Source organism: Ursus arctos, unplaced genomic scaffold (genome assembly GCF_023065955.2).
Source record: "Ursus arctos isolate Adak ecotype North America unplaced genomic scaffold, UrsArc2.0 scaffold_2, whole genome shotgun sequence".
Lineage (NCBI taxonomy): Eukaryota > Metazoa > Chordata > Mammalia > Carnivora > Ursidae > Ursus > Ursus arctos.
In genome coordinates, this window is record NW_026622874.1 from 5,815,779 (window position 1) to 5,833,014 (window position 17,236).

The window sequence follows — 17,236 nt, forward strand, 5'->3', positions numbered from 1 at the left end:
CCAGCCCAGCCCAGAGCTCACTATGGGACCGGCTGAGGCCCTCCCCGAGATGACAGGGCAGTTCGTGTCCTCCTTCTCTTGGTCCTTCTTCCCTCATCTCCTTTCCGTGCTGATCTGATGACAATCCTCTCTTTAAATGTATGTTAATTCCGGGCTCAGAGCCTGCTTCTTGGGCAGTTTGACCTAGGATAGTTGGTTTCAGGAATGATCTGAAGAAGCCAACTCTAAAATGGATTTGGGGCTGGGTTACCCACAGGTCACCGGCCGCTGGTACTTCTCCCTCAACTCACAGCTAAGGACCATGGTGGGTCCCTATGTCTAGTTGACAGGGAGGGAAAAGGTCATGCTAAGTTCGCAGGGTCTGCTTGGAATTTGGATGCAAGATGAAAAGGGATCCCCCCTGCACTACTGCAGTGGGAGAGCCTGAAAGACAACGAAGGACATCTTACCAGTTAGCAGATTTCTGGACATTGCTCGTAGGCATCTACTCGCCGTGATTAGTTTCCCCAACAACGTTAGAAGACTGGGGGCAAAGACATTTGTAGAAGAGGCATATCGATGGACCTGTGGGTATGGCCCAGAGAGTGAAGGGTTTTGAATCCCACTGTTCATGCCCAGCAGAGAACATCCTCCACGGAAGACATGCCAGAACCAAGGAGAAGGAATAACAACTGATAGTGATGGGCCACACCAGGGATGGCTCTTGGGTACGTGAACAGATGGTCATGGTGGCAGGAATGGAGGCTATGCATGAGCTTAGAGCGTGAACTCTCACTCACCACGGCTGGTCTAGCTACTGGAACTGCCAAATGTCCAACCTACCCGCAACAGAGGCCAACTTTGAGTCCCCAGTGCGGTACCATCTCTCAAGGAGACCTGTTAGCCACGTGCTGGCAAGTTAACTGTACCGGACACCTTCTACATTGGGAGGGGTGGCAATTAATCTTGACAGGAATCAATACACACAGATGTGGGTTTGCCTTCCCTGCTCACAGGCTGTCGGCCAGCACCGCCTTCTGAGGGATTACGGAAGGCTTGATATACAACCCGTATGACGCCATATCAGTCCAAGGACCTACCTTATAGCAAAAGGAGTGTCAAAGTGAACACGTGACCATGGGATCAACCGGACTGTGCCAGCCTGCTAGAGGGGTGGAATGGTCTTTGAAGGGGCCGCTGAGGCTCAGGCTTGGAGACGATAGCCAGCCAGGATACGGCATCATCCGCCAGGTGTCAGAATGTACCCCAAATCAGCTAGCACTATGTAGTGTTGTGTCCCCAGAGGGAAGAATACATGGGTCTGGGAAACAATGTGACAATAGGAGTGGCTGTGTTTATCATCACTGTCAGTGACTAATGGGATTTTGTGCTTTCTGTCCTTGCGAAGCTGGACTCTATGGACTTAGGGGTCTTGTACCTAGAAGGGAAACCACTTCCATTAGGAGACACAGCAATTGTTCCATTACACGTTCAGCTATGGCTGCTGTCCAATCACTTCAGGGTTCTCGTTGTAAGAGACAAGAAGAGAAAAGGAATCATCATCCTGGGGATGTGGCGTAGTGGGGACTCAGCAGGGGTCATCGACTGTGATCATCAGGATGAGGCGGGCCGCTGATACACATGGTGTCGGGGAAAAACATGCTCGGCACCCACGTCGTTGCCTCCAGGAGAATTTCCTTGTACTCCTTTTCCCAATGTTGATGGGAACATACAGAATAGTGCGGAGGACCACAGGGGAAGGGAGGGAAAACTGAATGGGAAGAAATAGAGAGGGAGACAAATCATGAGAGATTTTGACTCTGGGAAACAAACTGAGGGTTCCAGAAGGGGAGGTGGGTGACGGGATGGGGTAACTGGGTGATGGGCATTAAGGAGGACACATGTTGTGATGAACACTGGGTGTTATACACAACTAATGAATCATTGAACACTACATCCAAAACTAACTGAATGTAATAATAATAATAATAATAATAATAATAATAATAATAATAAAAGATGCCACAGTCACAACCTGAGAAGGGCATGGCCACCAGGGTTTCAGACCTATCGGGGATGAGAGTGTAGGTCACCCTACCATGTAAGCCACCAAGACAGACAGAGTTGCTAGCCAAGGGTGAGGGGAACCCAGAATAGGTGGTAGAAAAGGAAAATGATCTGTTGGCACCTCAGGATCCACTGCTGTGGTGACAGAAGTTGTAGTTTTTCCTCTTTCAAATTTTCCAGAAAAAGAACCAATCAGAATCCTGTTTGCAGAACTTTACAAAGAAACTAATGCAGCCAGCAGAAAGGGTGGACTGTAGTTAATACTGTGATATACTGTCCAGATCGTCCCTTTGGGACTGAGATACCATTTCTCCAGCTGTTGGGAGTGCTGGCAGCTGAAGGCTCTCAGCTGAGTCACTCTCCAGAAATGCTCTTCGTCCTTTGCCCAAGGACATACCCTCCCTGGCGCCAGTTTCCAACCAAAGACCAATGGATGCAGGATACAAAGGTCTAACCCCTGTGTCAAGGTGGGACAGGACAGACTCTGCACAGCCCTCCTTTGGCAGCAGCCTGGGTTTTATGCATCCCAGCTCGGCTCTTTCCTCTACTTCCTTGGCTCTCCATTGGTGCTGATCCCAAAGACACTCCCCGATGAATTTCCGGCACACAATTCTGTTTCAAAGTCTGTGTCCTGGGGATGTGACCTCAGAAAACATTGTTGCACATGTATTATAATTTATGGCCAGGGAGAGTTAAATAATATGAGGAACAAGCTGGGGAAAGAGTCATTATCTGATAATTCGCAAAGGAAATGGCACAGAGGGACTGGGTGAATAGTGCTGAGAGATAAGAAGAGTGTTGTTGGGTTGAGCTTTTCAGATGGGGGCAAGACTCCCTGTTGAGACTATTTCCAGAAAAGAATCAGTGACGGTAGGTGAAATAGAAGGTTCTGGCAAGGAGGATTATATGAGGCAATGCTCTAGGAGTGGACATGTGAAAGACATCTCGTGTGTCCTACATCCTCTCGGCCCACCTTTTTATTCTAGCCATTGACATGACTGGTGTCATGTGGGGTCAAGTGGGGCTGGCTTGCATCCTAATCAATGAGAACGTCCCTAGTAATGTGCAGGTACAAGCTGACATACCCTTCTCGATTTTGTTAACAGCATCACAAATTGTGAAAAGGAAAGCGATGGGCTTGGATTAATCAAATATCCACTTAAGACATTCTAGGAAAGCCAGAAAGCTTCCATGGTGGTACTTAAAAAAGGCTCTTGTCTTCTGTACCTCAGGCCCGGGGTTTAATTATAAGGACACAGAGCTACAACAGATAGTAAATGTCAGAGTCAGAGCCCTAATAGGGATGAGTGTCCCCTAGGATGTGGAAAGGGAACATTGGTTTGGATGAACTAGAGAACCTTGAGCCCCCAGACTGCCCCGAACTCTCCAGGTTAGCGGAAGTCGCTCGCTATCCCATGCTGGAGGAGAGGAGCTTCTTCTCTCCTAGAGACCTTACTTGAGGCTCTTACCTCACAGATGAATGTTCTCTTCTGGATCTCCTCCTGCTTCCCTTCGTTGCCTCAAGATCTGGCTAATGGGTGCTGGCAGGAAATGGGAAGGCAAGCTGGAGGCGGATCTTGAGGAAGTTGGGCTAGGGAGGCAGGATCTAAAGCTGGGGGTGGCGGGGGCGCGGACTTCATTGACCTGAGAGTGTTCTATGATTAGGGGTTTCATCTGAATCAGTTCCAATGTGCTAGGATTGCTCCATAAACATCGAATGCATTGATGACCTGTGGTAAATGAGGTCAAGATGCTGGAACTATCTTTCAGCGTATTGAGAAGGGGGTTAGAAGGCTCAAGGAGATGGAAATATAGGAGTGGATTTATTATATGATACAGAGAACCCATCCCTGAGCATCTGGTCCATGGAACATTCCCTCCTCTGAAGCAATAAGGAAGTGTTAATTGATGGGGTTTTGGAATATGGGGGAGATTTGGTGGGGTGAGGTCCAGAGCCGATGACCAAGAAAGAATTCTTGAGACCTCTTTGGTGCAAAATGGTGGTTTGTTAAGGCACAGGAACAGGACCCGTGGGCAGAAAGAGCTGCTGTACCGGGGTTGTGAGGGGTGGCTGATTATATATTATGGGGTTGGGGGAGGTGAGGAAAAGGGAGGTTTCGAAAGGATTTTCACATGTTAAAGAAGACTCACAGGATCCCGGAGGCCTTGCCATTGTCACGTTAAGGTTGTTTTTCCCTCTAGCAAGGCATGAAGATAGTTGGGAGCGTCCTGGAGGAACATGACATTCTCCCCACTTCGAGTATCTGTTAATGGGCTGCAGGTTATAAGGACATTTAATTGTATCTGCATTTCCTTCTGGAAGCTAGATGATTGATAGAAATGCTTTGTTCTTGTAGATTGCTAAGACATTTGTAAACTGAGGGAGACTCATGTCTTGCAGGATTGCAATCTCTAGAAGTCGAACTATTTGTTTTTCCTTTTCTTAGCTTTAGGGCAGCCAGGAGTGCCTGAGGAATGTCACATATATCCCATGGGGGGGGGGGGCTGTGGGGTGTCAGCTTCTGCTTTGTCCTCAGCTTGCCTACTGTTCCCTAATAATTAATGAGGGGCATGCGTGTCTTTGAGAAGCCCAATGATGGCTACCCTCCACGGGACAGAAGTAACTGTAGGAGACTCTCCATGGAGCTGGGCTCTCCAGTATGAATGGAGGTGAGAGGATTCTGGAAGAGCAGAGCTCAGGAGTAGCACTTGACAGACAAGGGCAGGGTGGTGGGTATCACAGAACCAGACGGCAAGGTCAGAACCTACAACAGGTGCTCCTCTCACAAAGTTTTTGGCACTGGCTAAGAAATAGACGTCTGTGACTCCATAGAGGCAAGAGAGATGGGCTGCTGACCGAGATGCTTCTCCACTTGAATAACCAGAAAAACTCGAGAGCTTGGTGAGCAAGACCTGCAGAGGAGGAAAATCGTGACCCGTCATCCCGTGTCAGATCTGAGCTAGTCCTCACTCACTGAGGCCACTGAGTGAAGGGAGTCCGTCCACTTGAGAAAGGAGCCACTATGGGAATAGATATCATTTGCCCCAATTCTTCCCGCATTCTTCCATGGCCTGTGATCAGGTGCCGACAGTATGGAGAAGGAAAAGGGAAATTGCCAGGCATTTGGGGGGGGGGGGCTATTGGATATAAGGGACTCAAAATACCATTACAATCCCCTAGTCACGGTAGAAACTTACGGAAGCCAGATAATAAATGGAATCCTGCGTAAGCCCATCTGACAGAGGGGCTAAGTGAGTCCACAGACCCACCTGTGGTTATTGTCCCAGTCCCCAAGTGCACAATTTGGATGCATATACCTAATAGCAAGCAGAATCCTTACACTGAAATTCCGGTCGATGGAGTAAGAGCTATTACGGTAGGAAGGGATACGTGGGGGTCCTTAAAACTGCCCTCCTCCAGCCAAGATAGTAAATCAGAAGCAATTATGCGTCCCAAGGAGAACTGTGCAGATAGGCCAAGGGATGCAGAGGTAGTGGCTTCCATCATGTCCCCATTCAATCCACCTGTGCGGCCCTTGTGGGGATCAGATGGACCAAGGCAGGTGGTACCGGGGCTACCCAGTTGCACCTTTTGTACCAGATGTTGCATCTTTACATGTCTGGCTCTTGGAGTGCAGCTACGGATGCGGCGAACACGCTCTTTCTAACGCCATTGGTAAAGGAAAAGCGAGACCAGTTTGCTTTCACAAGGCAGCCACTGTCTTGCCACAGGGCCGTGTTCACTCTTTTCCCTTCTGTGACAACACGGCCCACAGGGCCCTTGACCATTTCGATCATCCGCGGAGGCAGGCTACCATGCCGAACTGTGAGGTTAATGACGTCACGCTCATTTTGATTAGGAGAGCAGGAGTTCACGCAGATTTTGAACGCCCTAGTCAAACACGTGTGTGTCAAAGGATGGGACATCGTCTGCACCGCAAGGACGCATGGGTGGAAGTAGATGCAATTGTAGATAAGCTCTGATGATTTACAGCCGCCTTCCACAGAGATTGTGGAATTACTAGGGAGATTAGGCCCTCTTCCTATTGTAATTCACCTGTAACAGACAATATATGGAAAAGGTCCTGAGAGGGCGGTCTACAATAACCTTCCATGTGTTTACTGAGATGTCTCCTAATTTTTAGGGATGGCCATACTGCGGCTCCAGTTAAGGAACAAATGAGTGAGAAGCAACAGAAAAACCTCAGAAATACACGTCTGTTGTTGTGCTGGGCATAATTTTCTAGTTGTTGGAAATGGCGTGGTTTCCTTAGAAGTGGACAAATAGTCACTGCTATTTTTGAGACACACATGTGAGGAAAAAAAGAAAAAGAGGCATAAAACAATAGGAAGGAGTGTGCGATCAGGTGTGAGCTCTGGCACCACACCACAGGTCGGAAGAGGATGCTTGAGTTAGCACTGGGGTGGTGGGGTCCCCAGGATGCAGGGATGCCCGAGGAGAGGAGGGGAGACGGCAGTGCAGGAGGCGGGTACCGAGAGCAGGTGAGCGTGGGAATAGAGGGAGAAGCGGAGTCTGTGAAAAGCTGACACTAAAAAATGGAACAAAGCAATCGGTGAGTCTGTGACATTGACAGGAAGAACAGCAAAGCTGAGTGATACCAAAAGACTGATCTGCCTCAAAAAAAATTATGCATGTTTTTCCCAATACAAAATCAATTGTTTCCAGGAAAGAAAGTCCCAAAATTCTCCTGAAAATGTGTTTTTGTGACTTTTTATCACTTCCCTTTAGAAAAAGTATTCTAGACATCTTGTAAAAGACAAATTAGCGGGGAAAAGAATCCAAAACCCACCATCGTACCATTCAGAGATTAATTGCATCAAAATGTGGTTGTTTACTGTCCAAAGGTTGTGTGTGTGTGTGTTCTGCTTTAATAAAAACAGGATCATGCTGTGTAAGACAATTTCGTTTCCAAAGGCATTGCTTTCATCTGTGAGAATAACAGGAGTCCTTCTCTCAAATCACATTCAATTTCTAAAAGGAAGTCAATGGACGACAGAAAATCCCTTCTGGGATTATTTTTTATTTGAATCCTCCACATCCTATTTTCTTCTTCTGGAATGTGCTGTATCACCGCAGTGTGAAGCCAGGGCTGGGTCAGGCTCCGCCTGGCTCGCTCCCGCTGCCGAGCTCCACAGCCCCCCATCATGTGATGCTACCAGTAGCTCGCTACAGCTGACCCACATATTTCATTTATTTTTATGGAGCCTTTTTCTGGAACAAGAAAAAAAAAAGGTGTTGGGGGCTATCTTCCACAAGACATGAGGAGGAAATGCTGTCAGTCTTGGAGAAGGCCAGGGCTCCCACCTCACCGGGACCCGAGGGCAGGGGGTCAGCGGCTCACCACCTGTGCCTCCACCGCGGTCCTGCTTAAGACTGGACACGGGCCAGGGGACAAATGGGGTGTATATAATGACGCAACATCATCTTGCCTTCTCATGAACCGTGAGATTTTGAGCAAGTTACTTAAGTTCTCTGAGCCTCGGCTCCCTTTCATCAGCTAATGGAAGTAATACGTCTGCTGTGCGATAGAGGCGAGCGCCGAATACGACTGCATGGGTAGAGAGCAGGCATTTCTCACTCTGGACGGTAACAATAAACCACTCATTCCGCAAACTTGTACGCCACAAGGAAGAGGGCTTATGGAGAAAAACAGGATTGGGGCACGTGGCTCAAAAACCCATGTGATTTTGTCGTAAAGCACTGATGATAACGATCCCCGTCCTAATAAAATGCCCTCAAGTTACACTTCCCCTAAAAAAAATAATACTAAGTAGGGGCGCCTGGGTGGGCTCAGTCGGTTAAGCCTCTGACTCGCGATTTTGGCTCAGGGTCGTGAGATCGAGCCCCGCATTGGGCTCCACACTCAGTGCAGAGTCTGCTTGAGAGTCTGTCTCTCCCTCTCCCTGTGCCCCTCCCTGGGCTCGCACACTCTCTCCCTCTCTAAAATAAATAAATCAATCTTTTTAAAAAATACTAAGTAAATATAAGGCTTGCCTTTAAGGAAAGGTGATGGCTGCTTGATGGAAGAGGGTATGAATTAGAGTAGATGCTGCCAAGTTAGGGAGAGGAAGGCAAATTGCACCGAGATCCAGAAAAGCTTCCCGGTGAGCACGTCCCAGACAGAGCCAAGAGAGAGACCGCGGGCTGAATGGGCACCTTGTTCAGCACTGGATTAGTTCATGACTTCTGGTGGTTTTTAAATGCTTATTAAATAGTGTACACTGAACTGTAAAATATTAACACGTGTACCCTGAGCTGCAGAATATTGACATGAAAATCACATATGAATCAAAGCAATCTCGGTTATGTTGATATGCCCTCTTTGCCATTCATACATGAGCTGATTTGCATCACACACCTGGACGCTGGAGCAGAGCAGACTGTACTTAGCGTAGAGACTGGCTCGTCACAAATGCTCCTGGGTGATTGTGAAATCATCGTCATCATCACTGGCATCACACTCATCTTCAAAATGATCATTATATACGTCACTAGTCGGGAATTCAGAAGACAGAAGAAAGGTAATACACAGAACTAGCATACAAGGGACCATAAGGACCAACCTCCTAAAACAAGATTCTGACCCCAACCAGAGGCTTAGTGTATGTTCCTGCTAAAATAGGAGCTGGTTCTAGGATGTTGGCAGTTTTGAATTCTAGTGGAGAGTGACAAGTGCGAATAGAACCAGATGCCTTTGGGGATATCCATACGGAGGTTTGGAATTCAGCATTTCTCACATAATCTTCTTGTGGCAAAATGGTGTGGGAGGGCCTTATTTAGGGTCCAAAATGGAGAACACAATGAGGCTCTCTCGATTTTATTTTTATCAGTCGTCTACTAAGATGGGATTGTGAGTAAGGGGAAGCCGAGTCTAATCCCTCTGTTCTACATACTTTCAGATTCAACATTTATTGCAAAAGGTCATGGAAAAATAGCTGACAGAAACTTGGGGGAGGAGGCAATAATGATTTTAAGATTTAAAAAACAATTACTTCACATACAGCCTTGTTCAAATATTAATAAGAGCTCCAATCTCACTGTCTATTTAGTGCCACATTGGTCCTACTCTGCTCACTCAAACTCTTGTCCCAGGCTGTCTCAGAGAAGCATGGTGGCCCAAATGGTGGAAGGAAACAGGGCTGAAAAGACAAAACTTAGCACGTGGTGCTTGGTTTCTAGAAACTGTCCATAAATCGTGCAAGACAACAGTATGAACTTAGACATTCAGGAACCAGGGAAGTCCAGAGTTAAGGTTCTTATAGTGATTCAGCTATATAGAACATTTAATATGGTTTATAACAGGCCCTGAAAATAGCAACCATAATGTGTTATGCTATCATATTCCACTGGAAGGAAAATGGGAAGATTCACTTAAGGCTGAAGAGATTGAATGAGTCTTGCTATGAGAATCTCTGGAATTTCTTATGCTTTGATCACGTATATTCCTTACCCAAATGCTTCATTACTATAATTTTTTTCTGGGTTCAGATAGAAGGTATGTCAAAAGAAAAAGTGATTGTTTTGCTGAAGTCGTATCCCTAAATTACAATTTTTTGAACCAGGAAGCCTTAAGTCAAAGTTCTTGCAAAAACCCATAAAATGTTCTATTTTGTGCTTGTTCTTAAATACATTATTTAAATCTTCATGACTTTAGATTGGCTTGATTTTTTTACCCTTCCTCCATTGGGAGTACATTCCTGCCAAGTTGGAAGTTTGTAACAATCATTTTTGAATGACATAAATGCAAAAAAATCTCAACCGTCTGTCTGTAATAGGAAAAATTATATTTCTTTCACCATTGTTTTACTGCAAGCTCATGAAGCTATTTTTACAAAACTATTTTTTTTCATGGGGGAAGAAAGTTCAGTACGAATATGTTGACTTAAAACCCAAACCTGATTTTTCTAGGAAGGTCTTCTGTAGATGAGTGACTATATTAGAGTCTTAAATATTATTGCTCTAAGATATGATTTTCACTGACCGGAATGATTTGGGCAAGGTAACTGGTCCTTCTAAACTTCCTTTTGACAAAATAGAATTGACTATAATTTATGCAGTAGACTACAGTAACTATTGTTATTAGTCTGCCGGGCAAGATTTCCCAACACCCTTCTTGGGTTAATATTTCCTGCCCTAGGAGTCCTTCCCTGGGAGATCTTGATTTGCGGCCCAAGGACGAACAGTGTTGCCTCTGAAGTCAGGTGCCGCAGGCGTATGAAGGCGTGTGGGTGGTAGGAGGGTGGGGGACGTGGCCCATCTTCTCCATCGTGAGCTGAAGGCCCTCTGTAGCAGAAGAGGATAAAATCAAGCAGAGCCAGAAATGGACAACATCTGGGCCGACAGTGCTGGTGAAGCCAGTGTAGCACCAGTACATGGGCAAGGAGAGAGACATTCCTTGTCTTCTTTCCAGTTCCAGAAGGTCCCTGAGGTCCAGATCCATCCCTTTGATCTATGGGGTACCCCCATTATCTAGCGACTCATGAACTAGGATATACGCTTTGGATGCTAAGCGAAATGTAGTTACATTTCTGATATCCGCAACCCAATGACTCATACGCAGTACCATGTCCTTGTTAATTCTATTGCATGGAGTTGCATATAGGGCAATGGTTCTCAAACTTGCGTATGCATCAAAATCACCTGGGTGGGGAGGAGGGTTTGTTAAAACAGGGCTGGGCACCATTCTTAGAATTTCTGATTCAGTCAGTCTGGGGTGGAGCCCTGAAAGTTTGTATTTCTTTTTTTTTCTCCAAGTTTTATTTATTTGAGAAAGAGAGAGAGAGAGTGAGAGAGCACTTGCGTACGCACTCGTGCATGAGCAGGTGGAAGGGACAGAGAGAAAGGTTGAAGCAGACTCCCTGATGAGCAGGGAGCCCGATGCAGGGCTGGATCCCAGGACCTTGAGATCATGACCCGAGCCGAAGGCAGATGCTTCACCGACTGAGCCACCCAGACACCCCGAGAATTTGTATTTCTAACAAGTTCTCAAGTGATGATGATGCTGCTGGTCCAGAAACCACAGTTTCAGAAAAACTACTGAAGGGTTAACACAGATCTTTATACAACCATAGCCTGTAAGTAAGGGGCGGCCTCATTGAGCAATGAACTCCCCATCATTGAAAGCATTCAAGAAGCAGCTAGGTGAAAATTTTTCAGGAATATTGCGGAAGGAATTTTTTTCATTGTGTGAAAAGTTGTATCACAGTAATATTTTACGATTTTTAAAAGTTTCTTCTAGGTGGGAGCAAAGGATTAAAAGAACGCTCCATCTGGTTCTTCCAAAGAACAGAGAAACACAGGAAAACTGAATGTGTTCCTGCCACAAATTCAGACTCATTCAGTAAAACCAGCACTGTGGTGTATTTCTGTGTTGACTTTGGGGAAAATATGCTGCTATTGTTTATGCTGTTCTGTAGTAAATCAGCAAACACCCGTTCAGCCCCTATTCAAGGTTGCTAATAGAGCAGATTTATTATGTCCTCACTCCCAAAACCCACGTAACAACTCTGCAAATTATATAACACGATATGTTACGTTATATACATGACATATACATGATTAGACACATGGTAACTCTAGCCAGAGCTTATTTCGGAACATATTAAAATTCTAACTTGAGGAGGCAATCGATTTTACCAGCTCTGGGAGGGCAGTCCTGTTACCATTACCAATAGTTAAACCTAATGGTTAGTCTGCCAGAAATACCATGTGGGGACAAAAAAAATCCTTTGTTTCCTTTTTAAATTTTTGAAAAAGAACAGAGTGTATTGAACAAAGGGGATAATGAAAATCTTATAGCTTTCTAGGTATGGTTATATTTTCATTGTGTTGCCACAACCTTTCAGGATGATTTCTTTATTTCTAGCGTGGAGATTGTCCATTTTTGAGTGATGTATTCAGGCTTACATGCCGCTGGTTGAACCAGGACAGGCAGACTGATTGTGGGGCAATGTCTTTGCCGTACCGTTGTTAAATGTTGTTAAATGTGTTGAGTATCACCTCTGAGTGACCATTTCTTAGAAATCATTTTTAAAGGTAGTAATTCTTTGATAAAGAAATGAGACACAACAGTTTACTGTCATGGTGTTTTGAGACTTCAAAAGTTTAACCAGGCTGTATTAGTCTTAAGATACTTTTTAAAAAGAAACTAATGAAAATGAAATAAATATCAATATGCACGCTTTTGAAATTATACGTATATGGATCTGTTGCCTACTAGTTTTGTCACTTTGGCCAAATCTCCAGATTCCTAAGGCTCCCACAAGCTCAGTTTTCTCATCTGGAAAATGCAGAGTTTGGATTGGATGTTTTCTGTATTCCTTTTAAAGCTAACATTCCACAGTCTTGTGGGGGTGGGGTAGCATAATGATTCATCAAGTTTTCTTTAAACATATCTCAGTTTATAGAAGTTCCTAGAATTCAGGAGTTGGATCCGTTCCATACCTTTCTTTAGGAAATGGAGACACAGAGAAAATGAGCAGTATGGGACTAAACTTCGCAGGGAGTGGTTACTTCATAAAAGGAGAAAATCTGAAACTCTCGAGCAGGGCGGAAATCTGTGTATCAGAACTGTGGGCGTGTTGGAGAAGTGGTTGGGGAAGCCTGGTGTGACCCGTTATTTATGGAGGTCCTCCTCTCTCCAAAAGCAGCAGATCGCTGTGGTTTCTCCATGGAATTTCACCATATGGCTGTGGCAGCTACATTATTAACTCTTTTATATATGGGGAAATGGAAATAATACAAAACAGTCATTTTTGCAGGCTTATGCAATGAGTCAGTGTTAAAAATCAGATTTAAAAGCTTGAAATTTCAGGGGCTTGAATATAGTCACATGTGTATAGTCATGTGAAGATAGATTTTTTTTAAAGATTATTTATTTATTTATTTGAGAGAGAGAGAGAGAGACAGTTACAGAGATAGCGAGAGAGAGCATAAGCAGGGAGGACAGGGAGAAGCACGCTCCCACTGAGCAGGAAGCCCGACGTGGGCCTTGATCCCAGGACCCTGGGATCATGACCTGAGCCGAAGGCAGACGTTTAACCGACTGAGCCACCCAAGTGCCCCAGGAAAATTTTTTAAAAAATATTTTATTTACTTAAGTGGCACCTAGGTGGCTCAGTTGGTTAAGTGTCTGCCTTCAGCTCAGGTCACGATCTCAGGGTCCTGGGATCAAGTCCCTCATCAGGCGCCCTGCTCAGCAGAGAGCCTACTTCTCCCTCTCTGTCTGCCCCTCCTCTTTGCTCTCGCTCTCTCTCTATCTCAAATAAATATTAAATAAATAATCTTTAAAAATATCTTATTTATTTGACAAGGAGAGAGAGAGAGAGCACATGCAGGGGGATCAGCAAGCAGAGGGAGAAGCAGGGAGCAGGGAGCCTGATGCAGGACTCCATCCCAGGATGCGGGGATCATGACCTGAGCCGAAGGCAGATGCTTAACCGACTAAACCACCCAGGTGCCCAGATATTGGAAAATTAACGTAGAGGGCCAATGTTAGCTGAGTTTCTTTTTTTTTTTTAATCAACATGAAAACTAACTAACTTTAAAGGAAATAATTGTGGGGGAATGTTGCGTCCTCACTATTTACAAAAGAAACCATTCAAAGCACTCTGCCAGCTCACTTCCAGCTGCTGTTGAAAATCAAAAAACAAACTCAGAATCACAAATGAAATTTGGTACGGTTAAATATAAATCAGCATAATTTGCGTGAGTGCAATTAAAATGACAGTTAAACTGTGTGTTGGTAAATGCCAGATAGACAAGGTTTTGTGCAAAGGAGAGTCTATATACATTAAGTCTGAGTTTCCTGGGTTGAAAGGGATTAACTAAACTCAATAGAAGTAAAGCCAAAGAAAACATACACTTCGTCTGTGGAGACAGAGAAAATGCTTAAATTTCTCCTGGTGATGGCATATGGCTACAGGATAATCAAGTCCTTGCAGGGATCTGTTCCTACATATTCACTTAATAATATAAAACACTCAGTCTTTACCACTCTGTTGAGCCTACTGGCATAATTCACAGCAGATAAAAGAAACACATCCTTTGGCAACTTTTGGCTCACTATCCAGAGAATCTGCTGTTTGATATATTTAATAAAGCAGGGAAGCTTGATATTGAATTTCTACGGAGCAGAAATATCCCAAGAATGCTCAGAGAAAAAATAAATAAGAATATGATTCTAGTAGAGGAATGGAAAACGTGAAGATGGAGGGACATCAAAGTAGAAATAAATCAGACTAGTTTCACATTCTAAACATTTTAAATTACTGGGAATTTATTTTATGCTGGCATCAATTTGGAAGATCATACATCTGCAAATCTATAATATAATATAAAAAATAATTGTTTATATTTTAAAATGGATTATTGGAAATACTATCTTGTCACATTTAAAAATGGATTTGTACAATAATTGTGGCTGTAGCAACTGCCTTGATAAAGCCTGGAGTTTGGGCATGATAAATTCACGAGGCTAGAGGAAAGGGAGCAAGGACCGGGAATAGTGCAAGGAGAGTCAACAGACCGTGCCTGCAGCATATGTGATGGTCAGCAAGATGGAAGTTAGAATGGGGCTCTGTAGGCTTCATTCCACACTTTGTATCACTTATCCAGTATCTTCCTATGGCTTCACGTGTCTGCCCAAAGAATACAGTTGCATTAGCTATATTTTCTTACATTCTGTATTCCTGATGCTCTGGTACTGGTGGCCTTATGGACCTGGCGAACTTCCCCTTCCAGGGCTAACTGATTCCTGGAGATAACAACTTGCCTATTAGCACACTCTTGATATGCACACCATACCCTGTGACCCATTTTCTTTGACCACACTTCAGTCTGGGACACTATCCTGTCCTAATCATCACGGGACCAGGTACTGGACAACTGGACATTATCCCTAGAGACCAGAGCCTGCCAAAAATCATTCAGAGTATTCGATCCTAAGTTTGTAGTGCTTGGTTACCTTGTGTCTCCCATTCCTTTCTGTGTAAAGCACTGTAAAATCTCCTGCCCACAGTTTCCCTCTCCCTGCTTGCCCATCTTGCTTCGGTACTTCTCTGTGTGGACCTGCATGGTGTGGGATGGTGTGGTATGTCTCCTATTGCTAGGGGGTTGTGACTATAATAAAAAAAAAGTCTTCCTTCATTGCAATCATTTTTATGTTTCATTTTCTTTTTTTTATAGTTTTTTTAAAGATTTTATTTAATTATTTGACAGAGAGAGAGGCAGCAAGAGAGGGAACAGAAGCAGGGGGAGTGGGAGAAGAAGAAGCAGGTTTCCTGCTGAGCAGGGAGCCCAATGCGGGGCTCGATCCCAGGACGCTGGGATCATGACCCGAGCTGAAGGCAGATGCTTGACGACTAAGCCACCCAGGAGCCCCATGTGTTTCATTTTCATACCTGCTCAAAACAAGCCCCAGGTAACTTTGTAGAACGATTGTGTTAGGCAAATATGCTGAATTTTTTCAACTATCCACGTAGATTGTTGCAACCTTACAGATTTTTCTGAGGTTGCCTGTTAACCTGTTATGTACTACAGTCCCCGGGACAAATTACCCTCATTATCTTCCCTCAGTATTAAAGATCCTGTGGCTATGATGTTACAGTGGACTGTTCTGGATGGCCTCACAAAATTTCCTATTCTTTTGGAAAATGAGAAATTTGTCCTTTCTCCTCATATTAGGCCTTTGTTAGGTGCCGCCCCTTTCTCTGTCCAACGGATGAGCATGCAATCAAACTAGGTCAGCTAGACGTTGCTTCTTGACATCTGGTCCTTGCATCATTTGATACAAGGATCAAAATGTTGGAGCTGGGGCACCCGGGTGGCTTGGTTGGTTAAGTGTCTGCCTTTGACTCAGGTCATGATGTCAGGGTCCTGGAATCGAGCCCTGCACCAGGCTCCCTGCTCAGCAGAGAGTTTGCTTCTCCCTCTCCTTCTTCACCTTCCCACCACTTGTGCTCACACTCTCTTGCTCTCTCTTTTTTCCTCCTTCTCTCTCTCAAACATATAAATAAAATGTTTTTTAAAAAAAGTTGTAGTTAATTTGCCTGTCATTAGCACCTGGGAGGAATGACCAGTCCTTGCCGACTGGATCTTATACCTATCCTGGTGATTCTGCTTTTCCTTTGGTTTTGTGAGCTATCTCAGAAGGTTCTAGCAAACTACTTCCAGCCTTGGTTTCTGTTACTTGCAACCACAAAAACCCAACTGATACTCATGAATACAGTAACAGAGCACTTCAAGCAAACAGAACTGTTCAGATTCCTGAAAGCTCACGACGTGTTAAGAGAGTTTATGTGTGAAAGTCTTTTGTAAAATGTTAAGTGGTCAATAGCGTCGGCCTCTAGTCTCTCTGCTCTTCTTCCTCACCCCACCCCTTACTCTAAACCAAAGGCCAGCCTTTGGTGTGGACAGACAGGCTGAAGGATAATTTATTGGCCACTCCGTATCTGTGGATAGAGGAAGTATGCTGAGCTGAAATGTTAGGTATACTCGAATGGGTTCCTTCTGGACGCCTCCGTCTGGAAAGCTAGAGAAGGGAGATGGAGAATGAATTTCCCCCACAGGCGTGGAGACTCACCCAGGACTTTCCCATCCCTCACAGAAGGGTGAGGTCACTGGCATGATAAACACTTCCCATCTCCTTCTCTTCACATGCCTTTTCCCCTCCCCGTTCTGTGACTTTCTGAGAGGTCCTGCGATTCTGCCCTGATCTAAGGAACCTGAGGTAGACAAGTGTAGGCTTGGAGGCAAAACATCTCTTTCGACGTCTGTCCCTTTGGATCTTTTCCATCCCACCTGATGGATATGACCTGTGCACCCAGAAGAGTGAAAACATCTGAGACCCAAGTGCAGGTTTCCAGTAGAAAAACATGCGGTAGGCCTTTGGACCTCCTTAGTTTTGAGGCTACTCAGATTTATTCTGAGTTCTTTGCTAGAAGTTGGAACCAAAGCTCCAGCCAATGATAAGGTAACTGGCTGTATTTTCTGAGCATATATTTGTCTTGGGAATCTCATGAACAAGGGTGGAATTTGGGAATTTGGGCAGGCCCGGCATTCTAGTCAAATATCATCCTTAATGGCACATCCTTAGGTCAGCCAGTACATGCTCTCTGTTGTTCCCAGCAGTCATCCATTCGGAATGCTTAGTCTCCATGCCCTATGGGT